This window comes from Mya arenaria, chromosome 16, assembly GCF_026914265.1.
Source record: "Mya arenaria isolate MELC-2E11 chromosome 16, ASM2691426v1".
Lineage (NCBI taxonomy): Eukaryota > Metazoa > Mollusca > Bivalvia > Myida > Myidae > Mya > Mya arenaria.
In genome coordinates, this window is record NC_069137.1 from 4,872,553 (window position 1) to 4,899,374 (window position 26,822).

The 26,822-nt window shown below is 34.0% G+C and overlaps 1 protein-coding gene across 1 annotated transcript in view; it reads right to left on the bottom strand.

The window, feature by feature from the left end:
- Nucleotides 1-20,329, bottom strand: part of LOC128221080 (unconventional myosin-Va-like) — a 31,248-nt gene extending 10,919 nt beyond the window's left edge. Inside the window, exons 1-2 of the mRNA XM_052929523.1 lie at nt 20,319-20,329; nt 3,183-3,303 (exon numbers count right to left, since the gene is read on the bottom strand). The gene's annotated coding sequence lies outside the window, so the exon portion shown is untranslated. The remainder of the gene's footprint in view (nt 1-3,182; nt 3,304-20,318) is intronic.
- Between the last annotated feature and the right edge of the window lie 6,493 nt (nt 20,330-26,822).

The following is a 26,822-nucleotide window of genomic DNA, read 5'->3' on the forward strand; positions in this document are numbered from 1 at the left end:
TATATTCCATTTGGATATCATGAACATTTTAATATGGCCAAGTTTTTACTACATTATGACGATGACGATGATACCAACGACACTGATGCTAAAACAATACCTAGACAAACTTAAATGTAACCCACTCAACTACTCAAAAACTGAAACATGCCTTAAAACACAAACATGTTAAATTTCATGACATTCAAATAAATGTTTTCTTAAAATATCAATTAATACTAATTTATTCAAGTTTTATTGTGAAAACATCTGTAAGCTGATATAGATCACATTTAAGTCCTTTCCTGGGTAGAAACCGTAAAACTTGTGCCATTTTTGAGAGAAATTTTCCTTGAAGGGTATTGGACGCAGAACCTATTGGGTAAGAGGCGGACACAGTTACCACTAATGTTACTTTTTCTGATTTTGGATCTACTGTCACAAATTGCATTCTGTTAATTGATGAGGAAATTTACTGACATTCCAGGTTGATTCAATGCAATCACTCTACATTCCAGGCTGATGGTTCATGATGCTTTTGAACTTACCCGTTCTTGCCTTCGTTTTTTGGCATTCTAAGGACAGTTAAGCAATATTGAAATGCAACAAACCCTGAAACTTTGTATCCTTGTTTTTTTTAATGTTTCTATGCAAGACTTTTTTGTGTTTCCTACATTTACATGAAAATCCTAGAATGAATTATAAAGTTTTGACTGCTGGGCATATCTATGAGGACAAATATGGTAATCATGGTTTAACCAAATTATTTCAAATATGCAGTAAGGAAAATTGGTCTTAAACCTAGATATCGTCATACTTACATAACAACACAAAACAATGTTTTCTTTCAATTCCAGCATTTTTTTCTTTCTCATGATGGGCATATCCATGATGACAAATACATCAGTCATGGTTTACCAAAGTTATTCAGTTCTGCGGTATATTATTTTTGTCTTAAGTATTGTGATCATCTTACATACATATCAACAAAAAACATTTGTTTTTGTTAGTTTCAGTACTGGTTCCGTTTTGTAGTGGGCACATCCATGACAACAAAAACGGTAATCGTGGTTTTACCAAAGTGATTCAAGTATGTGGTATAATTATATTTACTTTAACCAAGTCATCATCTTACATACATAACATCCCCATTCAAAACAAAGTTTTCTTTACTTTCAGTTTTGTTATACAAACACATGAAAGTTTGTATTTTATTTCTTGTAATGGGCACCCATATGAGGATAAATACTGTACCGGTAATCATGATTTTACCCTGGTAATACAACTATTCAGTAAGGAGGAAAACGAATATAACCTTTAGCTATCTTACATACATAAACAACACAAAACAAAATTGATAACAATTTGACATAACAAGAGCTGTCACAGAGACAGCGCGCTCGACTATTCCGCCGCTGTTCAGTGTAAGGATTGAAAAGTTTTTGCAAAACATGCATGGATCACTGTTAGATTAGATTTCAATGCAATACATGATGTGCGGAGATATTAACATAAATGTGGTTACATACAAAATTTAAACCAGAATTTTTAAGTGTAATAATAAAGGGCCATTATTTGCAAAACACAGTTATCTAACTAGATTATCCAATTAGGTTGGGTGGTTGAATACCATTGTATAAAGTCTCAATGCAATACCGTATTTTCTCGACTATAAGGCGATTCGCTTATAATACGGCCCCCTAACTTTGCCCATGAAATCTGGTGCTTTTTGTTTCGACTCGCTTATAAGACGGGGTCAACTTTTAAGCAAATCTAAAATGCTAAAATTCTTCCTAATGTGTAAAAATGTTCAAGCTCAACGGACAATTATCGACTTTCGCGGTAACTGTTTTTGTTTTACTCAAAGAAAATGGCGGTCAACTGTGAGCTCTCTATTTGGAGGTAGGTTAAAAATGAGTACATAAGTTTGCAGGACAGGTTGTTACTTATCGAAATTGTAATAATTAATCAATAACAACATATGTTTGTTTTAGTTTATTTTTTTATTGAAGACACCAATGAAGTTCTTCGGCAAAATAAAAGTGTGCTAACAAGCAAGACCTTAACCAGATTTTCTGAGTCGAATAATAAAGGGCAATTATTTGCATTAAATGCAAACATGAGTTATCTAACTTGGTAAATTAAGTAGGTTGGATGGTTGAGTACCATTGTATCAAGTCTCAATGCAATACCTCAAGCAGTTGCTGAGATATTAACCTATGTGTGCTTGCAAGCAAAACCTTAACCAGAATATCTAAGTCAAATAATAAAGGCCTATTTTTGGCATTAAATGCAAAGTAGAGTTATCAAACTTGGTTAATTAACCTTAACCAAGGGGTGACGCCGACACCGACGCTTGGGTGAGTAGTATAGCTCTCCTTATTCTTCGAATAGTCGAGCTAAAAATAATAATACAATGTCACAATATTTTTTTTACAGTAATATATTTCATTATACTAAATCATGCCACAATTAATGCAAATTTAAACATAAACTTATAATACAATACTGAGGTATACATACTGCTCTGATATCGCTCAGCTTTGAGGTAATGTGGAGAAATGTATTCAATTGTCGAATTATACCCCTGTGGTAAGTGGTCCACAGTTACCTATTTCCATGCTATCATTCTTAATGATATTGTATAAATGGTTATATTTTTTGTATGAAATATAGTTCATATTAGATTGTGTGTATCTTTTTTAAAGAATTGAACAAAAGGAATGTTTTATCGCTAAAAAACTAAGCCATTAATTTTATTAACTGGAGCATACATTTATCTAAAATATTCATAATTATACTTTAAGTCTCCAACAAAATTTCCAATTGTGTAGTATTTCCACCAAATAAAGTATTGGTTTTGAACATACAATGAAGGCCAAAGGAGTATTTCTAACTTTTCAAAGGTTGATTGTCCATATAACTTAAGCCAAATGTGTATTTTCTAAATTTCCAGTAATATATACGAATGCATGAGGTTTTGTACTTATGGATGTGGTCTTTGTACGTATGGTTTGTCCATACAAATTTGGTGAAAGGTGTATTTCTAACTTTAAAAAGGTGTACTTTTAAAGTTTTAGTAGGCCTTTTGTCTTAATTATTTTGGCCACAGGTGTATTATTTTTTACTTTTCAAAGGTGATTTGCCTTCACTTTTTTGGCCAAATGGGTATCGGTATTTTTTTACCTTTCCAGATATCTTACCTTTTGTATGAGTTGGTTTTGTTTCTCATTTTCCTTCTTCAGGTCTGTAATCTCCTTCTGGTATTCGCTCGTCTTCGCGTTCAGTTCCTTTTCTGTATTTTGTAGCTGTTGTTCCAACAATCTAAAAATAGAACAATTTGAAAATATTAAATCATTTCTAAGAATAATATATATGTGTTTATATGTATAGTCATGCTTTCCAATGGGTTATTGAAATAAAACGGTGGATTATATCTCGATTAATCCAACATTTGAAAAAGTGCTCACTCAACGAAATACATATCCCAAGCAGTTATCTTCTATATTATCAATTCATTTCAAAAAATAATTCTGACTTCTTTTAATTTTAAGTCGTATAAGTCATAAAAGAAACACCAGACAATTAATAAGATTAAGGAAAAGGGAGACAATCACCTGATATACTCAAAAGGTAAAAAAACAACATCAACTTACCTGAAGTATGGGTTAAAAAAACATCAACGTACCATCAACTTACCTTAAGTTTGGGTTAGAGAACCATCAACCTACCTTAAGTTTGGGTTAGAGAACCATCAACCTACCTTAAGTTTGGGTTAGAGAACCATCAACTTACCTTAAGTTTGGGTTAGAGAACCATCAACTTACTTTAAGTTTGGGTTAGAGAACCATCAACTTACCTTAAGTTTGTGATAGAGAACCATCAACTTACCTTAAGTTCGGGTTAGAGAACCATCAACTTACCTTAAGTTCGGGTTAGAGAACCATCAACTTACCTTAAGTTTGGGTTACAGAACCATCAACTTACCTTAAGTTTGGGTTAGAGAACCATCAACTTACCTTAAGTTTGGGTTAGAGAACCAACAACTTACCTTAAGTTTGTGATAGAGAACCATCAACTTACCTTAAGTTTGGGTTAGAGAACCATCAACTTACCTTAAGTTTGGGTTAGAGAACCATCAACTTACCTTAAGTTTGTGATAGAGAACCATCAACTTACCTTAAGTTTGGGTTAGAGAACCATCAACTTACCTTAAGTTTGTGATAGAGAACCATCAACTTACCTTAAGTTTGGGTTAGAGAACCATCAACTTACCTTAAGTTTGGGTTAGAGAACCATCAACCTACCTTAAGTTTGGGTTAGAGAACCATCAACCTACCTTAAGTTTGTGATAGAGAACCATCAACTTACCTTAAGTTTGGGTTAGAGAACCATCAACTTACCTTAAGTTTGGGTTAGAGAACCATCAACTTACCTTAAGTTTGGGTTAGAGAACCATCAACTTACCTTAAGTTTGGGTTAGAGAACCATCAACTTACCTTAAGTTTGGGTTAGAGAACCATCAACTTACCTTAAGTTTGGGTTAGAGAACCATCAACTTACCTTAAGTTTGGGTTAGAGAACCATCAACTTACCTTAAGTTTGGGTTAGAGAACCATCAACCTACCTTATGTTTGTGATAGAGAACCATCAACTTACCTTAAGTTTGGGTTAGAGAACCAACAACTTACCTTAAGTTTGGGTTAGAGAACCATCAACTTACCTTAAGTTTGTGATAGAAAACCATCAACTTATCTTAAGTTTGAGTTAGAGAACCATCAACTTACCTTAAGTTTGGGTTAGAGAACCATCAACTTACCTTAAGTTTGTGATAGAGAACCATCAACTTACCTTAAGTTTGTGATAGAGAACCATCAACTTACCTTAAGTTTGTGATAGAGAACCATCAACTTACCTTAAGTTTGTGATAGAGAACCATCAACCTACCTTAAGTTTGGGTTAGAGAACCATCAACCTACCTTAAGTTTGGGTTAGAGAACCATCAACTTACCTTAAGTTTGGGTTACAGAACCATGAACCTACCTTAAGTTCGGGTTAGAGAACCATCAACTTACCTTAAGTTTGGGTTACAGAACCATCAACTTACCTTAAGTTTGGGTTAGAGAACCATCAACTTACCTTAAGTTTGGGTTAGAGAACCATCAACTTACCTTAAGTTTGGGTTACAGAACCATTAACTTACCTTAAGTTTGGGTTAGAGAACCATCAACTTACCTTAAGTTTGGGTTACAGAACCATTAACTTACCTTAAGTTTGGGTTAGAGAACCATCAACTTACCTTAAGTTTGGGTTAGAGAACCATCAACTTACCTTAAGTTTGGGTTAGAGAACCATCAACTTACCTTCAGTTTGGGTTAGAGAACCAACAACCTACCTTAAGTTTGGGTTAGAGAACCATCAACCTACCTTAAGTTTGGGTTAGAGAACAATAAACTTACCTTAAGTTTGTGATAGAGAACCATCAACTTACCTTAAGTTTGGGTTAGAGAACCATCAACCTACCTTAAGTTTGGGTTAGAGAACCATCAACTTACCTTAAGTTTGAGTTAGAGAACCATCAACCTACCTTAAGTTTGAGTTAGAGAACCATCAACTTACCTTAAGTTTGGGTTAGAGAACCATCAACTTACCTTAAGTTTGGGTTAGAGAACCATCAACTTACCTTAAGTTTGGGTTAGAGAACCATCAACCTACCTTAAGTTTGAGTTAGAGAACCATCAACTTACCTTAAGTTTGAGTTAGAGAACCATCAACTTACCTTAAGTTTGGGTTAGAGAACCATCAACTTACCTTAAGTTTGAGTTAGAGAACCAACAACTTACCTTAAGTTTGAGTTAGAGAACCATCAACTTACCTTAAATTTGGGTTAGAGAACCATCAACTTACCTTAAGTTTGGATTAGAGAACCATCAACCTACCTTAAGTTTGGGTTAGAGAACCATCAACCTACCTCAAGTTTGGGTTAGAGAACCATCAACTTACCTTAAGTTTGGGTTACAGAACCATCAACATACCTTAAGTTTGGGTTAGAGAACCATCAACTTACCTTAAGTTTGGGTTAGAGAACCATCAACTTACCTTAAGTTTGTGATAGAGAACCATCAACTTACCTTAAGTTTGGGTTAGAGAACCAACAACCTACCTTAAGTTTGGGTTAGAGAACCATCAAATTACCTTAAGTTTGGGTTAGAGAACCAACAACCTACCTTAAGTATGTGATAGAGAACCATCAACTTACCTTAAGTTTGGGTTAGAGAACCATCAACTTACCTCAAGTTTGGGTTAGAGAACCATCAACTTACCTTAAGTTTGGGTTAGAGAACCATCAACTTACCTTAAGTTCGGGTTAGAGAACCATCAACCTACCTTAAGTTTGGGTTAGAGAACCATCAACCTACCTTAAGTTTGGGTTAGAGAACCATCAACTTACCTTAAGTTTGGGTTAGAGAACCATCAACTTACCTTAAGTTTGAGTTAGAGAACCATCAACTTACCTTAAGTTTGGGTTAGAGAACCATCAACTTACCTTAAGTTTGTGATAGAGAACCATCAACTTACCTTAAGTTTGTGATAGAGAACCATCAACTTACCTTAAGTTTGGGTTAGAGAACCATCAACTTACCTTAACTTTGGGTTAGAGAACCATCAACTTACCTTAAGTTTGGGTTAGAGAACCATCAACTTACCTTAAGTTTGGGTTACAGAACCATCAACTTACCTTAAGTTTGGGTTACAGAACCATCAACTTACCTTAAGTTTGGGTTAGAGAACCATCAACTTACCTTAAGTTTGGGTTAGAGAACCATTAACTTACCTTAAGTTCGGGTTAGAGAACCATCAACTTACCTTAAGTTTGTGATAGAGAACCATCAACTTACCTTAAGTTTGTGATAGAGAACCATCAACTTACCTTAAGTTCGGGTTAGAGAACCATCAACTTACCTTAAGTTTGGGTTAGAGAACCATCAACTTACCTTAAGTTTGGGTTACAGAACCATCAACTTACCTTAAGTTTGGGTTAGAGAACCATCAACTTACCTTAAGTTTGGGTTAGAGAACCATCAACTTACCTTAAGTTTGGGTTAGAGAACCATCAACTTACCTTAAGTTTGTGATAGAGAACCATCAACTTACCTTAAGTTTGTGATAGAGAACCAACAACCTACCTTAAGTTTGGGTTAGAGAACCATCAACCTACCTTAAGTTTGGGTTAGAGAACCATCAACCTACCTTAAGTTTGAGTTAGAGAACCATCAACCTACCTTAAGTTTGGGTTAGAGAACCATCAACTTACCTTAAGTTTGGGTTAGAGAACCATCAACTTACCTTAAGTTTGGGTTAATATTTATGTAATTATAAAACCCATCAACCTACCACAAGTGTGGATAAACAACTTAAGTTTGAAACTGTGAGTACAAAGAGACTGATAATTCACAACACAACTATTTCGTTTGTTTTAACTGGTGTTTCAAGATGTCTTACTAAATTCAAAAATATCCAACAAAATGTATAATGAGGCTACCTGGTACATGTATATTATATCAATATACTCTATGACCTACCCTGTGATATCCGTGTGATATGACTGACTGTTAAACTTATGAGAAGGGGGGGAGTGAGCTGGTACAATCTTCACACAAACATGCCCTATCTTCCTCCACCAGGCTGTCCTCACGAGAGTGAACACTTTCCCCTCCGTGTGAATTGGCTCCTTCTTCATTAGCCTCATTCACATTTTCTCTCATATGCAGTAAGTTTGCATAGTCGTCTTTTACTGACATTTCAAATCCCTTTTTGTTTGAACTGTTACGATCAACACTATGGTCAAACACTTTGTGTGCCACATGTTTGCTTTTATCATTGTTTTTAATACCAGCTGAATTACCATCACTACTTTTGTTTCCCACTTGGGAACCAATTTGAACACCATTAGGCCCAACTTTGTCTAAATTTTGATAAGTTTCATCAGAACCAATTTTCATTTGACCGATATCAAGACTGTTAATGTATTCATGAACATGATCACCATTAAACAGTTCATTATTATGCAACAGAATATCAGCCTGCCTATTCGGATGAACGCCACTATTTCTACTACTCCCGCTTCTTATTGATCTTGGAGAATTACTTCCCTTTGAATCAAAGCTCTTTTCTAAAGAGGAATTTCTCAAAGTTAAAAATTCAACAGATCGATCACTTTGACGCAATTCCTGACCAGAATTTCTAGATATCTCCAAATCATGAACAGCTGACAAGTCATGTGATAATCTATTTTTAGAATGTTTAGACTGGTTACAACTTTCACAATCACATGCACCATTCTCAGTATGAATAACAGCTAAATCCTTAACACAGTCTGGACAATGACATGGCATCTCTGATTGGCTAAAATGTTTAAATAAACATTGCCTATCAAACTGACACTGTTCACATTTACAAACATAATCCACCTCTTCCCAATGGTTCAAGCACTCTTCACAGTAACAGGTTATCTCCCTTTGATCCTCAGAATATTCAGGATTGATAATTACATCCCTTGACTGTGAGCAATGTTCACACTGACATTCCGCAACATCAGTCTGATTTATACAATCTTCACAATCACAGACAATTTTCGCTGACCCTGCATCGCTGCTTTGACGTATTATCTCCCTTGGTGAGAACTTGACTTCTTTTGCAATGTTTTGCCTCAGATTCTCACCCTGATTTACCTCCCTTGGAGGAAGTTTGAGGTCACTTTCAGTATTTTGTCTAACGGTTTCTTCCAAGTCCGCTGGTTTCTTAGCCTTTATGTTTTCTTTTTACACTTCACCAACAGTAAAGTACACTTTATTAGTGAAAGTGTTTTCAACATATTCCTCATTATCATCAATATTATCATTGATGTAATCATAATCATCATCATAATCCTCACCAGCAGGTCTATCTTTTTGCTGATAGTTGATTTCTCCTTTTTCACCTTTTAAAGACAAAGCCATTTTTCCAATACAATCTTTGTCTTTATTACCAAGTCTTATACTTCCATCAGGTTTGAGGTTCTCCTTTTCCATATCATTATCTTCACTTATTTCAGTTCTTGGGTTCTTATTCCTGAATTGCTGAAACTGTTTGACATCGACATCATACTGGGACAAACTGGATTCCCTCGGAACAGAGCCACCATCCTTAATCAAATCAAATTTGCCAACATTTCAACAGCCCCCTCATCTTCAAATGGATCGTCATAGTAATCATCCTCATTTCCAATCATATCATCTGTTTCAAAAGGATTGGAACCAAGCTGACCAATCAGATCATCAGTATCAAAAGGGTTAAAACCAGACTGACCAATCAGATCATTTGTCTCAAAACCATAATCTGAGGGTTGCTTAATAAATTAAAATGCAGAGTTCTCAGCATTTTTTTTTTCTTTTAGGGATTTGGTACAAAGATGATTTCACAGGATAGGTTGCTCGGAAACCTTCTGACAGTCCTTGGGTTGGTTGCTTCCAGTTTCTTCAAAACTTCTTCAATATCTCCCATGATCGCAGTGGTTCCAAATATCCTTAACAATCAATTTCAACGCACTGAAAACGATTATGTCTAATAATTTTATCTTAGAGTTTCATATGTTTAATGACATAACGGCTCCTGAAATCAGAAACAAAACAGTACTGTTGTACATTAGTTAGCTAAATGCTGAACATTAACTTTTCCAACAATATCTTACCTGGAAATTTCCAAACGTATATAATGCCACTTATACTGTATCACTTTAGAGGTCATAGGTGCGAACCCCAACATATCCACATAGCAATTTCAGTATTCTGTTAAAAGCAAGAGCTACGTACGGGTATAAGTACACATTAAACAAAGTAACATCATTTTTTTAGCAGAAAATTGCATGCAAAAACACAAAATATGTGTATTAATTAAAGTTTAAAGCTGAAATTAGTTAATTCGATCGAAAAATTGGTTTTATTTGTGAAAATTTGGGATCCTAGGAAATACAGTTAATGTCAAAGTGAAGTACTTCATATCTGTTTGGCAGAACATTAGATAGAAACACAATATGTTTTCAAGCTGAAATAATGTATAAATCCCATAAAAGGTTTTATCTGCTAATATCTGGAATCTCTGGGAATAAAGTTAAGGGTCGTCCCCAGACTAGAGGGACATTAGAAACTCCGAATCAGAGACATCATAAATTTTTGGCAGTACATTATTTAGAAAACACAGATATGTTCTTTCAGAATCAAACAGAAATTATGCAACGATATTTTTTTTGGATTTATTTAAAGATAATTTGGGACTCCTAGTTCGTGGCGACTCCTGTCAGCTATTCTAATGATTGCATAAAAAGCCAAGCTGTAAGGTGAAAATAACAAATTATTCTCTTTTTAATTTACATTGGAGTACAGGTATAGGATCGTGTAACACTTTGAGACAGACAAAATGTCTGTTTAACAATTTGAAATTGGGAGTACTTGTCCTTAAACTAATTAAACAGCACTTTTGTTTTACATTACCGAAAAGGATGAATAAATATCGAAAACAATGGTTCTTATGAAGGATACCAAGTTTAATTTGAAAGATGATGCCAAAACAACGGTATTTCTACCGTATGAGATCATGGTAGATAGCAATAAATCTTTTTGCATTCACCACTCATTTAATGTGCGTTTTCAGCTATTAAATACAATTTACATTCTTGTTATCAGTAATTAATATTTTCCCTAAATGCATTATTTAGTAAGTTATTAAAGGTTTATCACTCAAAAGGTATGTTTGTTTATACATGTGTTTGCATTGATTTAAAAATGCATTACTTTGTTAAGAAATGTAAGTTGCATTTATGCATTGTGACAGATGTTATACCTGAGTTGTGTGAAGTAAACCGTTTAAGTTTAATTAAACAGTACATATATGACGATTGTAAAGAAAGGTATGATAACTTACTAAGTCACTCTCGTTGACACGATTTTCCGCGCAATGTGGCCTTGTGTTGTGGGGGAAACTGGAGTATCAGGAGAAAACCCACTGGTCTGGTTAAGTAACTACAAACAACACTGACACATGCGCCCAGACCAGAAATAAAACCCTGGTCACCCATTGTTTCAAAATGAGGCGGCCGGAAAAAAAATCTGATCAGCTGGCTGCCACTCCATAAGCAGTTAATCCACTGTTGTTCTAATGTTAGAAACCCATATGTTGGGGGTGGCTTCTGGACTAGTACAGTGTTCATGACCTCCAGGATATGTATTTCAATTGTCATCATAAGGTTAATAACCATTTGACACATATTTTTATGTGCATAATTATACAGGCTATGAAACAACGTTTTTGGTAATCCTCTGCTGTGAATAATTTTGTTAATCCTATTTACTACCCTTGTTTGAGCTAATACTTCCTTTACTAAATGTTTAACCCAACTGAATAAATCTTAAAGAAAACAACAAACAAAATTAATCAGATTTATAGTTGTCCACGCTCATCCATGTCAAACCTACATTTTTAAAAACTGAGTATTCAGATTTTTTTCAAAGTTTGAACCACCAATGAACATTGATCAGTCTTAATGCATCTTCAGCAAGCTATAATCAGATGTATCCTTGCCATGTGTTCATGTCATTGTAACGACAATTTACTGTATATGTTGAAATTAATTGGTGTTCTGTTCTGTTCTGTTCAGATTTTATCCAATTGTTGTCTCTGATCTTCACAAACTTGGGAAGTAAACATGACATGCATGTAAGCTTTGTGGTCTGCGCAATGGTCACTTATTGAATAAGTGAATTGAATTGAATTTGTATTGAATTGAGTTGTATAATGTTGAACAGTTAACAATGTGTTCTGTTCATACTTTATCCACATTTTGTGTCTGGTATTCACAAACGTGGGAAAAAATGTTCTGTTCTGTTCCTATTTTATCCTATTTTATCCAGGTTGCGTCTCTGGTTTTCACAAACGTAACTACTTGGCAAGTAAACATGACATGCATGGTAGCTAAGCTCTGCTTTGTCACTTGTATGTCAGAGAATGTTAAAATAATCCATACAACCATCCTCCATTTTTCTATTGATGAAACATAATCCTTTCATTTGTCAATTGAATGTTAAAATGACAAACCAGCATTTTGTAGTAATTGTCATATCAACCTCGTTTCACTAAAGTTGGCTGCGAAAATGCTGTTCTCAACTTAAGATGAAGTCAAGCTCCACTAATTCACTAACTGTTCCACAGTATTCATTCAAATACTGAACTTACTTTCATGGTATTAATGTGTAATTATAAAACTGCAGTTTTATGGTCCGCTAATTTTTCATATGTTCTAATTTTAATACAGTCTCATGTGCTAGCTACATGTAGGTATTTCTTAAAAAAATCAAATAAATCATCTTTTAGAGGATATTTATACAACCTTGATAGTAATTGATTCTCACAATTCAAGTTGTTCAAATTGTCCCGACTTTTCATTCAAATACGCACACACTCCCAAACTGTCACTATCCGCCCACCATAAAGACATTTTATTTAAATCTTAAATCCCTTAATCTCCATAGTGACCATCACATTATTACTAAATTACAACATTTTGTGAATCTGCACAGGTAATTTAGAGGTATAAAATCCATAATCCCAGAAGTCCCCATCAAATTTTGGCATTTCTAAAAAAACATCACATTTTTCATTAAAACCACATAATGGCAACTTTTTGTGAATCGGGACGGAAGATTTGGAGGTATAAAATCTATAATCTTAAAAATACCCATCTAATTTTGGTGTAATTAAATAACCATCACATTTTTTTTACAAAATAACAACAAAAATCGCAAAATCCACACAGGTTAATTAAAGGTATAAATTTCAATGATGTCATAAACTGGCCGACAAGGTGTGTCCCTACTGTTCTGTATACTGTATAAAATGCAGTTAAACTTCCGTAAAACCAGTTTAACTCCAGTTTCATACACTACATTTCTATCGCTTCACCGCAAAGGAAGTTTATCTGTTGTTGTCCGCTAATTTAAGCATTTAATAAGTTTGACAATAATCATTTAACATCATTTGCATTTTAAGCTACTGTTTTTACTTAAGTGTGAATTTTAATGAGTAGAAACTGTTTCACATTATAATTTTTACATTTTTTGGCCATGTAATTAACCTTTTTCAAGCCAACTCAGCATTGCTTTTACAATAAATATTATAGAATGTCTGCATGTTAAGCTATTCTCTGAATTGATTAAGTCTGAATTTTAAAAGGGAGAAGACACCATTTAACTGTACAATAGTTTATATTTTTTGGCCATCATTTAATTAAGACGTCTGAAATTTAAACATGAGTAGACAGTTTTACTTTAAAAATATATATATATTAATATATGACAGAGGAAGATTGTTCACATTCTTCAAGCAAATTCAGGCATGCTATAACAATACATCGTATACAAAGTCTGCATGTTAAAGCTAAACTCTCGTCAATTTTCGATGGTAAACATGAACAACTGTCTTATATTACTGGCTTACATATATTCACGGAAAAAATGGCTCATTCCAAGACAAAAATTAAAAAGTTGTCAAAATGGTCAATCTGTGAGAATGCAGCTTTAAGCTGCTTTCAACACTGAAGAAGTTTTAATTTTGAACAGGAGTAGACACTACAACATGTAACATTTATTGTTGTTTTTTTTCAGTTTATATAGTATCTATGCACTCTGCTTTTGTAGAGTTGTGTGCTGTTCTATGTGTCTTGTTTGTGAATTTGTGTTCTATGTCTTTGGCGTTTGTTCATTGCCATTAAACCGGCTTTATGTTTAAATTTTTGTTACTGAGCATGTTTCTGTAGCGTTTTGCATATATATTTATAGTTATGCATGTTTATCTGTATTCATGAACTGATTCAAGCATGAAAGAATTACTCTTAAAACATCAGGAGGTGCATGTTAAACTACTTATTAAGATACAATTAATTTAAAAACAGAAACATGCATAATTGTTCAGATACAATGTTTCCTTTAGTGAAAATTATATTTTGTTCAGAGACAGCAACATTATTCAAGTTTTCCAATACATTTATTTTCAGTAAATTAGCTGTTACTGATTTTAATCACATGAAGTTGTAGATATATTCAGTGGCTGACCAACTTAGCTAGTAGGTAGTGAACACAATATAAAATTAAAAGTTGTAAGTTTGTACTTTCACAAAAAAATTGTTATTTGACTGCATATACATGTATACTACTGTGTTCATTATCACTAACACTATTTTACCATTATTTAATTTAAGGAGATTACATGCCAAATATTTGTTGACAATTTAAAATAAAATACACTTAAAGGGAAATAAGAGCATTTTTCTCACATTCTAAAATAATAATTAGCATTATCGAGCTTTTCTTTTAAGTTTTGAAAAAAAATATCATCGAAACAAGCATTTTTTCATGTGTCATACAAATTATTTATTTTTGATACATTATATTATAAAAAATGAACGTGTCCCTTTAAATATCCTTTTAAAAAAACTGTATTTTGAAGTTTTAAATTTCTCCTTACAAACACAGTTTACCCTACTGTATATTGCAAAACATTTATTAAACACTGCAATGTTAAACCAAATCTTTATCTACCTTTCATCAAATAATAAAAGCAAAAACCTTCCATCTGATATAGTGTCAAATATCAGTTACACCTTTTTCGTGTTCACCTTTCAAATTGCAGATTATACCTCCTAGACTCAAAAATGTTACAGTTTTTGAAGATATTTGGCAACAAAAAATTGTCACTTCAGAACTGATTTATTATTAACGAAGTACTATAAAGAAAATATGTTTATCATTTACAGTAAAAGCCAAGAAATTGTTTATTTAACGAATGTAAAGAACACATACATGTTAAAGTTTTACATTGTTTATTTGTTTTGTTACGAAATATTCCTGTGAGTTAATTAACATACACAAGGAAAAGTGGTGCGAAATATTGTAAAACAACAACAATTAATTTAAGTTGGCTCTATATCGCATGGCTATAAATATCCTCGTTGGCTTGAACAAAATTAAAAGGACCATTTTTTTGTCTTTATATTTATCTAAAATTTGATTGGATGGCTCGATTTCTCAGGGGTCGATTTTTCTACACGCTCAATGTTATTTTTCGGTCCCACTTTGTTTAGGTTGCTTGGCTAGATGTCATTTTAGCGGTCCTTAGTATGAATTTCACACTTTGTTTTGTTTGCTTCAGCTCGATGTCATTTTCCTGGTACCATGTAAGACTTTCATTGTACTATGTTATGTATAATTCGGTAAATAAATGATATATAGAAAATACAACCACTCATTATTTTCTTTCCAAAAACATAAGATGAGAACCTAGTAGGAAATATTTTTCTCTCATCTAAATACTGCATGATCAATACTAAACCTCATAAGGAGTAAACTGCCTGCAAAATAATATGATTGATGAAGTGTTTTTATCCCTGCCATTAAATATAGTAAGCTTACAGAGTCATAAGCTGATAATTGAAACAAAGGTTGAGATAAATAGGGCACTCAGCTGCTTATAATTTAAAGTTGCATTCTCACAGATTGAAAATTTTGACAACTTGTTCATTTTTTGTCTTGGAACGAACATTTTTTTCGAACCAATGATATAAGATTGCTGACAAAAAAATCAGATCGTAGATTTTTATGTTTCCTTTCATTTAATGTTTTCTGGCTTAAAACGTTTCTAACGGTTTAAGAAAAATGCATAAAACATCAATTTTTGAACTTAAATATAAAAATCTGCGATCTGCTTTTTTTGTCAGCAGTCGTATATAACTGGTTTTCATGGATTTTCGCAAAAATAGCTCGTTCGAAGACAAAAAACAAGTTGTCAAAAGGTTCAATCTGTGAGAGTGTAGCTTTAAAGCTTAGTAACAATAATCACTCAAGAGGAACAACATGGTCAATATTAGTGATGAAATGATTATCGAGTACAATCGATTAATCGTCGCTGATAATGCTATGTCGGCGACAATTGATAGTGGTTGTCCAAATTCGATGTCGCAAATGTTACTTCCGGTATCTACATATAGTTTTTTGTTTTGTGCTAAAAGTCGAGTAAATGTAAATTTTTCCTTTCGTAAATTCCCGTTAAGTTCATTTTAACAAGGATGATCACTCGCTTACACAACTGCAGTAAATGTTAACACTTCTGCTAAAAATACAAACTCTCCCAAAATTACATATGATTTCAATTGTTTAGTATTCCATAAAACCTTCATCAAACCTGTCTCTATGATGTGAAGGGTAACAAAACGGAATTCCGATGCATTCTGTATTTGAAACATTTTTGGGTACCGTTTGTAATTAACTAATTTACTTTTTTGTGAAAGTTTTATGAAATTAAGAAATTCTAATTAAATGTTCAATATAGCAGGTTATTAAATGTTAAGCAGGTTCACTAAACTATAATATGCTCTTACATTTATAACATGCTTAGGTAACTTGATTGATGAGGTGTGCATCATTTTGCAATTGATGTGTACTTATAAAGTATGTGTTGTGTTGTTATGTGTTTTCTTTAAGTTATTTAAGACAGAAAAAGGTAATGGAAGTGCAGTTTCTCTTGCAAAAAGCATGATTATGGCATCACACATCATACTTATTCCGTCATTAATGATTATGATGACTCTTTGTTTAAAGAATGTATTCCTTACTGATATTATGAACTATCGATTATTGTCCGATAGTAAATCGAAATATTTGGCCCGATTCAATTCGATTATCGATAGCAAATGAAGTCCGATTTTCAAACACTAGTCAATATCATCAGTGTTTAACACAAGTTACTGGATAAAGGGCCTTAACAAATCCCTTTGCCCTCAATTATAATGTTTGCAAATTTCAGAAATTTCCAGCAAAACTCTCTTTTACTTCGGAGGAAATGTCAGGCATGTTTATACACATCTTCAAGATGCAGTCTCACAGATTTAACGTTTTGAAAAAAAATCATTTTTGTCTTGAACGAGCAATTTTTTAGTAAAAAAATGAATGGAAACCAGTGATATAAGACGGATGACAAAAGATCAGCTTGCAGGTTTTCATATTATATAATTCATGTTTTATGCATTTCTCTTAGTGTAAGTATAACTTTAAGCAATAAAACATTAATTTTTCGAAGGCAATATGAAAATCTGCGATCTCATCTTTTGTCAGCAGTCTTATATCACTGGTTGTTAGATATGTACACAAACCTTTGCTACTTCCAAGACAAAAACTAAAGAAGCTATAAAAAAAGGTTAATCTGTGAGAGTATAGCTTTAATCACAAGCTATGCCCCTGGCAGAAAATTCATTTTTGTCATTTCTCCTTTTTGCATTACTAATTGGACAAGTTACTTTTCAAACATTTGCCCAAAAGTTGCATTCCTACCAGTGTCAAGTCGTTAACTAATTGTCATGGAAATGCATGTCAAGTACTAATGTTAAGTTCTGACTTCAATGGCCCAACAAACAAAGCATAACATCAGTCAAACCATATATGTAAGACTGCCTTTGTTCATCTTTATCACACATGTTTTACAAGAACATCATACAACCACATTCATGTTCTTACAAAAGCCCAGTCAAGTTCCTATCTCATCAGTTTCAACCACATTTTTCAAACTTTATTTTCTATTAATATGTAATCTCAAGTAAGGTGATATTTTGATATATGTTATTTTTTCCTTATTTAATTCCTGTGGTTTCTTATACAATGTTTTATAAAACTTCATTTGATATATAATCCTTCTCATATTTCTCTCCACAAAGAGAAATACTGTAGGGAAGCCCCTTGGCAACTTGTAGTTCATTATGATCACCAGAGTCACTCATTTCCTCTTTGAAAAGAGCCCTGAAATCAGCCATTTTCCAATAAAACCTGATAGGTTTCAAATGAGGCTTTAATTCACACACTTTCCAGTTAGACCTGATTTCAGCCACTTTCCATGAGGTCTGAAATCAGCCACTTTTTCTTATTAGGCCTGCATTCAGCCACTTTCCAATGAGGCCTCCATTCCGTCACATTCCAATGAGGCCTGTATTCTACCACTTTCCAATGAACCCTGCATTCAGCCACTTTCCAATGGGGCCTGCATTTAGACACTTTCCAATGAGACCTGCAATCAGCCACTTTTCAATGAGGCCTGCACTCAACCACTTTACAATGAGGCCTGCATTCAGCCACTTTCCAGTGAGGCCTGCATTCAGCCACTTTCCAATGAAGCCGGCATTCAGCCACTTTCCAATGAGGCTTGCATTCAGCCACTTTCCTATTGGGCTTGCATTTAACCACTTTCCAATGAGGCCTGCATTCAGCCACTTTCCAATAAGGCCTGCATTCAGCCACTTTCCAATAAGGCCTGCATTCAGCCACTTTCCAATAAGGCCTGCATTCAGCCACTTTCCAATAAGGCCTGCATTCAGCCACGTTCCAATGAGGCCTGTATTCAGCCACTTTCCAATGAGGTCTGCATTCAGCCATTCTCAAATGAGGTCTGCAGTAAGCCACTATTCTATGAGGGTTGCATTCAGCCACTTTCCAATGAGGCCTGCATTCAGCCACTCTCAAATGAGATCTGCAATAAGCCACTTTCCTATGAGGTCTGCATTCAGCCAGTTTTCAATGAGGCCTGCATTCAGCCACTAACCAATGAGGCCTGCATTACGCCACTTTCCTATGAGGTCTATATTCAGCCACTTTTAATGAGGCCTGCATTCAGCCACTTTCCAATGAGGCCTGCATTCAGCCATTCTCAAATGAGGTCTGCAGTAAGCCACTTTTCTATGAGGGTTGCATTCAGCCACTGTCCAATGAGGCCTGCATTCAGCCACTCTCAAATGAGATCTGCAATAAGCCACGTTCCTATGAGGTCTGCATTCAGCCAGTTTTCAATGAGGCCTGCATTCAGCCACTAACCAATGAGGCCTGCATTAAGCCACTTTCCTATGAGGTCTATATTCAGCCACTTTTAATGAGGCCTGCATTCAGCCACTTTCCAATATGGCCTGCATTCAGCCACTTTCCAATAAGGCCTGCATTCAGCAACTTTCCAATATGGCCTGCATTCAGCCACTTTCCAATATGGCCTGCATTCAGCCACTTTCCAATGAGGCCTGCATTACGCCACTTTCCTATGAGGTCTATATTCAGCCACTTTTAATGAGGCCTGCATTCAGCCACTTTCCAATGAGGCCTGCATTCAGCCATTCTCAAATGAGGTCTGCAGTAAGCCACTTTTCTATGAGGGTTGCATTCAGCCACTGTCCAATGAGGCCTGCATTCAGCCACTCTCAAATGAGATCTGCAATAAGCCACGTTCCTATGAGGTCTGCATTCAGCCAGTTTTCAATGAGGCCTGCATTCAGCCACTAACCAATGAGGCCTGCATTAAGCCACTTTCCTATGAGGTCTATATTCAGCCACTTTTAATGAGGCCTGCATTCAGCCACTTTCCAATGAGGCCTGCATTCAGCCACTTTCCAATGAGGCCTGCATTCAGCAACTTTCCTATAAGGCCTGCATTCAGCCACTTCCTAATTAGGCCTGGATTTAGACACTTTCCAATTAAACTTGCATTCAACTACTGCCCACTTGCCAGTGTTGGTAACTTTCAATTTAAAGACTTTTACTTTTCTATGTAAGTCACACAGAAAACATATCTCAAGGGAACTTAACTTACAATCACAAACCCTGACAAATTATGCCACTTTGAAATATGTACACTATTGCTAAATTTATTGTTTTCTTCTACCCTTCTCTTACCTATAGGCCACTCAAAAATAGCAAGTCCTCTCATTACATTAAGTTTTAAGGAACTTAAAAAGAACATTTTTTATGTAAGTATGTCCCTTTGAGAGGCGTACTCCACTATCACTCAGTGTCTTCATTACGAAATCGTCTTGCTCAATGTATAAGTGCTTTGCTGCGAAATGTGTCCACTTTACCCAATAACACAAAATAAAATCCTATCATTCCAAGGGAGCTTACTCTCAAAATACCTTATCAACTTATGTCCCTCAGAGGAAGTTTTGCTATTCTCACTTTCTTCATAATATTTCCTTTTGGTCTTTTTCGAGTACTTGGCCACAAAAAAGGTACCAATACTCTCATCTACTAGACACATCTGAGATTTCAAGGTAAACAAGGTAGTAAAAACTTGATTATGTCCCTTTGAGATTGTCAGCTCATTGTATTCACTTTTCATCTCCCTCTGCCCATTGTATCACTGTTTGACAATACAATATGCAGAGAAGCTCGTTTCTGTTAACAAGATCATATCAATTCAAGGGAGCTAATTCTCAAATATTAAAGACTTACCTAATTATGTCCCTTTGAGATTTAAATGTCATTGTTAGCTCAATGTCTTCAATTAAAATTTCCTCCTCCTGCCAATTTGTAGGACTGTTTGGCAATAATCATGATGAGTGGAGATGCTCTTTTCTGTTTAAACGATCATATCAATCCAAGGGAACTAACTCTCAAAATATGAAAAACTTACCTAATGATGTCCCTTTGAGATTTATACGCCATTGTCAGCTCATTGTCTACATTAGCAATCTCCTCCTGTCCATTGTGAGACAGCTTGGCAATAGAATGTGTGGCGATGCTCTTTTCTGCTAACAAGACACGCATCTGTAGACACTCCTCACGCCTCCTCTCTAGTTCATCTGCCTGAGCTTCAAATTGTTCTGTAGGGGAGATTCATCATTTGTTTACTATTATAACTATTATCTAAAATTTGACAAAGGGAGGTTACTTTGTTTGAATTTTCATAAAGGGATGTAATATTTTCGACTATAATTAAAAATGCAGTACATTTTACTTAAGTAATCTTATTTCATAATTGTATTAAGGGAGATAATTTTGACAACCATTTTCATAAAGGGAGGTCATTCTGTCGATTATATTTGTATAGGACACAACATTTAGATTAGACTTAGATTTCTTTATTACAATATTTGTTTTCATTCCTTTATAATGATTTGCAGTGACTAGACAGAACCATTTACAACTACATGCAGCCATTTAGAATGGATAAATGTGCTTGGCTATTGGAAAAAGGGGAAACAAGCAATAGAGGTCAAAGGATAATAACGGTCAAGGTATGATTATATGGATAAAATGCAATTTGATGCACAGGACCGTGTTCTGTAAGCCTGCATAGATCATCATTGTGCCTTTCGGATGCAAAGGGTCAATTGAGGTAATATATTACTAGTATTTATCATTAAGTATAATATGCAGTAAAAAGAAAACGTTGCATACAATGATGATAAAATTCCACTTATCTGATGAGATGTATAAATTGATTATCCATTGGTTTAAAATTGTCCAACCTTAAAATAGTTCTTTGAATATGAGGGACTCATGCCCAAAGCAAGGTTGAAGGGAGTATACCCTTTTGAAATTGTTTTCAAAGTCTTTTGTTTTGGTTCCAAAATTTACTTTCTACTGTTTTTGCTGCAAATGTATGAGCAATAAACAATCTTTACATAATCCAAAAGTCTGAAATTCAAATCTCTCAATTCAGATTTCAGAACTTTAGAGCTTGATTCAAACAATATTGATATTATAAAAATCACTGAATGATCTGCACCTTTTTGGGAGAGCCAAAAAAATTGCTGACATGAAATATTTAGGTCATGGATCACTAAAGGTTACTCATTGAAAAGCATTAAGAAATCACAATGCAATGTTTTTAGTAACAGTATATATTAAAGTTAGATTCGGCGTAACATGGTATGTAGATTGCTGTTCCAGGTAAGAAAGCAAAAAGGTTTTATCTTTTCCTTTAGTCAATGTCACTCAGAACCTTTAAGCTTTCAACCTTTATTTCAAAATGAAGTTAAAGGGGTCACATTATGACATACCATTGCACAGGAGTGACAAATTGCTGGAGGTCAAGAGTGCATATAATAATGGTGTCAAAGGCTAATATGACATGTTTCTGAAGGTCAAGATTGCATATAATAAAGACTGGTGTCGAAGGTTATTTAAGGTTAAATACCGATAATAATTTTAGCTCCGTCTTCCGCTCCGTCTCCATCAGTCTTCCCACGTCTCATGCCTATTCTACGACCTTCATTTATATCACAAAAACTAATTAACTTCCTAACAGATCTCATTTTTGAAGTGTGTAAGAACGGCAGTCAAATTATCTTAACAAGTTAATTCAATTTTGAAACTAAGCTTTTTTCCAGAATGATGTTTATACATTAAAGTTTGAGGCCCCATTTTCATGAAAAAATAAAAATAGGAGAAGCTTAAGTATCTTATTTCAATTAGCCTAATTTCTTACTTAAACATGATTTTACAAAGTAAATAACAGTTCATCATGATTTTTGTTAAGCTAATTGACATAATGTTAGTTTCAGAACCCCTAAAATGGGAACATACAATAAATTACACAAAAAACAAAACAATTTAGCCTAGCTTGAATATGGCATTATATACATCAGTTTCCTTAAGTTACCCATGTTGAGATAACTTCCTTAAATGACATTTATTTCTATTTTCAAAGCATATGGGATCACACAAATGTGATTATAAAAGTGGGATCTGTATTGAAATATGCATCTTTAGTAAATATCATTGTCATACACCATTGACCTTACTCACTGTATTGGTTGCTTACACCTCCCAATCCGATATGCTACACCAATCTTAGATCCAATTAAGACCCATATTGAATGAATAGCACCCATTGAGTCTATAAAAAGATGAGTCAGGGCATTTTCAGAGAATAAGTAATACCACTGCAAAAAACAAATTATTTTTTTAGGATGAACTAAAAGAATATTCTTCTTATCTTTATTTTTTTATTTATTTTTTAAACTCACCTAAAAATTCTTTGCCAGCAGCTGTAGGCTTCTGTCCCTTGTTGAAGTTTGATGTCTTAGAGATTGATTCCATCAGCTTGGCCACCTCACGTTTCAGTTTATCATTTTCATTTTCCAGTTCTTGCATCTATGAAAACAGATGAAGAAAAGGTGTCACTGAATGAATATGATACCCCTATAGTTTCAAATGAGTGAACATACTTTTTAAATTAATGTGGATTATTCCCCTCACATGGCCGAAATAAACCAGTTTTATCAGTATTTTGCTTTTTTCAATCAACATGGTAACTAAGTAGGACCAAATTATTGTATTAAGAAAATGCGCTTTAAACTTCATTACAGATTAATTTCCTCCTTATATAAAGGGTTATTATTTGCGTCTGTGTAAGATTGCATTATATTTTACTGAGTGAGCAACAAAAACCTTATTTCACCAGTGTTAATGAGATGAAGTATTTTGCAATCTTACATTGAAACAAAAAAAATCTTATTATTACAAAAAGGATATAACGTGAGATCTTTTTTGAAGTTTTTCAGAAAAGAGCTTCAAAATGTATGCGAACGGAACGTCATTTCGGAAATGACATCATTGAGTATGTGTTTTAACCCTAGTGCGCACTGATGTTTGATTTCAAATAGGGAGCATTGGTTATATTTAAAAGAGTGAACATTTTTATTTTACAAATACATCTCTTTAAAACACCTTCAAGCATATAATACATTTTCTTGATTGTAAATGCTCGTTGTCTTGTTATTTCTTGCATTTCCTCATTCCAAGGCAAAACTGTTGTAAAAACGGTAAATCTGTGAGAGTGCAGCACTCCCATTATTAAAATACAAAGGTAACAGATTAGACCAAGTAATGAGGGGTGTTTCCCATACCAAGAATACATTCAAACTCTCATACGCTCTACTCTCTGACAACAGACTAACTCCTTCACTTGATGACTTTCCGAAGTTTTCCCTATAACCCTAGAAAGTTTAACATATTAAATGATTACAGTATTATATTTTGACAATTTAATAGGTATTCACAGTCTGTAAAAAAGCTCAAAAATATGAAATTTGAATTCCTTGTATCTTGCCTTGAAGACCTATGGCAAACCATGTACCATTAAATGCAAAGTTATATGGACATAAACGTCTGTAATGAATGTCAAATTAATATTTGAGAACCTACCTTAAGCGTGTTAAAGGCCAAGTCACCCGGCGTTCCTTCTTTAATCTGCTCTTCCAGTTTGTCAAGTTTCAAACTGGAAAATGATTATTTTGGGCTGTAAAAATCAGGGACTTAAATTGTAAAAATGTAAAAAAAATGACATCCATTATAAAATCATGAATTTGAACTGAAAAAAACTCGGACTTAAGATGAAAATCAAAAAGTTAAACTGTAAAATAAAGGAGTTGAACAGCTAAGCTGTAAAATCAAGAGCTTGAACTATAGAATCATGAACATGAACTGTAATTTGTAAAAGTCGTTGTCATAAATTTAACAACTAATGAGTCTATCTGTAAAATCAATGACTTGAACTATAAAATCATTGACTTTAAGAGTAAAATCATTGACTTAAACTGTAAATCATTGACTTGAACTGTAAAATCATTGCCTTGAACTGCAAAATCATTGACTTGAACTGTAAAATCATAGACTTGAACTGTAAAATCATTGACTTGAACTGTTCAAACATTGACTTGATCTGTTAAATCATTGACTTGAACTGTTAAATCATTGACTTGAACTGTTAAATCATGGACTTGAATAACTAAGCTGTAAAATCAATAACTTGAACTATATAATCAAGGACACGAACTGTTATCTGTAAAAGTCGTTGTCATAAATTAAACAAATGTTGATTTTAACTGTAAAATCATTGACTTGAACTGTAAAGTCATTGACTTTTAGAGTAAAATTATTGACTTGAACTGTAAAATCATGGGTTTGAACTGTTAATCATTGCCTTTAACAGTTAAATCATTGACCTCAACTTTGAATCATTGACTTGAACTGTTCAATCATTGACTTGAACTGTTAAATCATTGACTTGAACTGTAAAATCATTGACTTGAACTGTAAAATCATTGACTTGAACTGTAAAATCATGGACTTGAACAGTTAAATCATTGACTTGAACTGTAAAATCATTGACTTGAACTGTAAAATCATGGACTTGAACAGTTAAATCATTGACTTGAACTGTAAAATAATTTACTTGGAACTTTATGATCATTGACTTGAACTGTAAAATAATTTACTTGGAACTTTATGATCATTGACTTGAACTGTAAAATAATTTACTTGGAACTTTATGATCATTGACTTGAACTGTTCAATCATGGACTAAAACTTTAAAGTCATTGACTTTATACATTTCGCAATTGTCAATTGAATTATCTTAACTGTCACTTGTAATGTACATCATTTACTTAAACTGATTTAATCAACTATTTGACTTGTAATATTTGTTTAACCAATGACAAAATTAGTTTTGTTGAAAAACCTTGCCAATGACAAAATAAAGGACGTCACATTTCCATTTCAAGACAACACAAAGATCCTCAACGGCCTTTTCTTTAAAAAAAACAACAACAAAAGAACGATTTAACAATACTCTGAGTGAATACCTGAGTTGATGTTTTTCCTTTTCCAGTACTTTAATTTTGTTTTGCAGTTTCAACATAAGACCAACATCGATGTTCTGCGCTGGTGGTGCTGGCTAAAAATAGAAATAGGGTGCTATAAATAGAATCAATGAGCTATTAATAGCAAAAAGTGCTATGAATAGAAACTTTATAGTGGTGACAATGCCACGTTTGAACACACCAATGTTCTTGTGTTGGAGGTGCCAGCTACAAAAAACGAAACAGTAGTCACTAGAAAAGGAACTAACGCCAAAAATATACATCTTACTTAAGTTAAACATTTTTAGTTTAATATCATTAGTATATTATTCCTTTTTTCATCATCAAACATTTACATTCAATAGTCCAATTTCCCAGTAGCAGCGATAATAACCCATTGAAATTACTCTTTAGATTCCTAAAAGAACTACCTTCCCTATTCAATTCTTCACAATAGGTGATAGGGGATAAGAGAGGAAAAATGAGGGTAGTGTCGCCACCTCCCCATAAAATAAAATTCTGGAACTGCCCTAAATGTTTTAACCTAAAAACACATAGGCCAAGTCTATTCCCATAAATCAGGTAACATACCATCTCTTGGTCTGATTTTTCTGATGCAGCAGCAGCAGCAAAAGCAATCGGTTGAGAGGATTCTTTCATAACTGTTCCCATGGCAACAACACTAAAAGGGGCAGGTGCTTGTTTCTTTTTTTTCTCCGTACCGTATCCCTGATCCCGGCAAAAGGATAAACAAATGTATCAGCTTATTTTGTTATCTCAGGTATCGTTAAGGAGGAATCATTTTTTGTGCAAATATATTTGTTCAATTTATTCTGGCGCTTAATTCATAAAGAAGACATTTTGGGATAAAAAGGTTTCGGGCATTTAAATCATTATTCAGGCTCTTTAATGATTATTAAGGCATATCATAATTTATGCACTTTGATAGTCATAACCCACATTTTATCATTACTTCTAGACACTATATTTATTTACGCACTATTTGTTATTATTCAGCCACTTAACCCTTATATCATCATTTAGGATCTAATATCCTTAATATGTCCCTTTAACCCATTATTTGTGTGCTTATATCATAATTTAGGTACTTTCAGGCATAAATATTATTATACCAGCACGTTTACCTTTTATAAAGGCACTTACATCCTTGTCTTTGTCTTCTTCCTCCTTCTGTCCTTCCGGTGTCACTGACTCCAGGCTCAGCATGCTGATGTCTGATGGTGTACGCTTGTGGCCATTCGTAGGACTTTGTAACATCTGGTAAGTATAGAAGAATATGATGTTATTCTTTATAAGGCCACAATTATTAAGTACTGTGTTTAGCCTTACCTGAACGCCATTT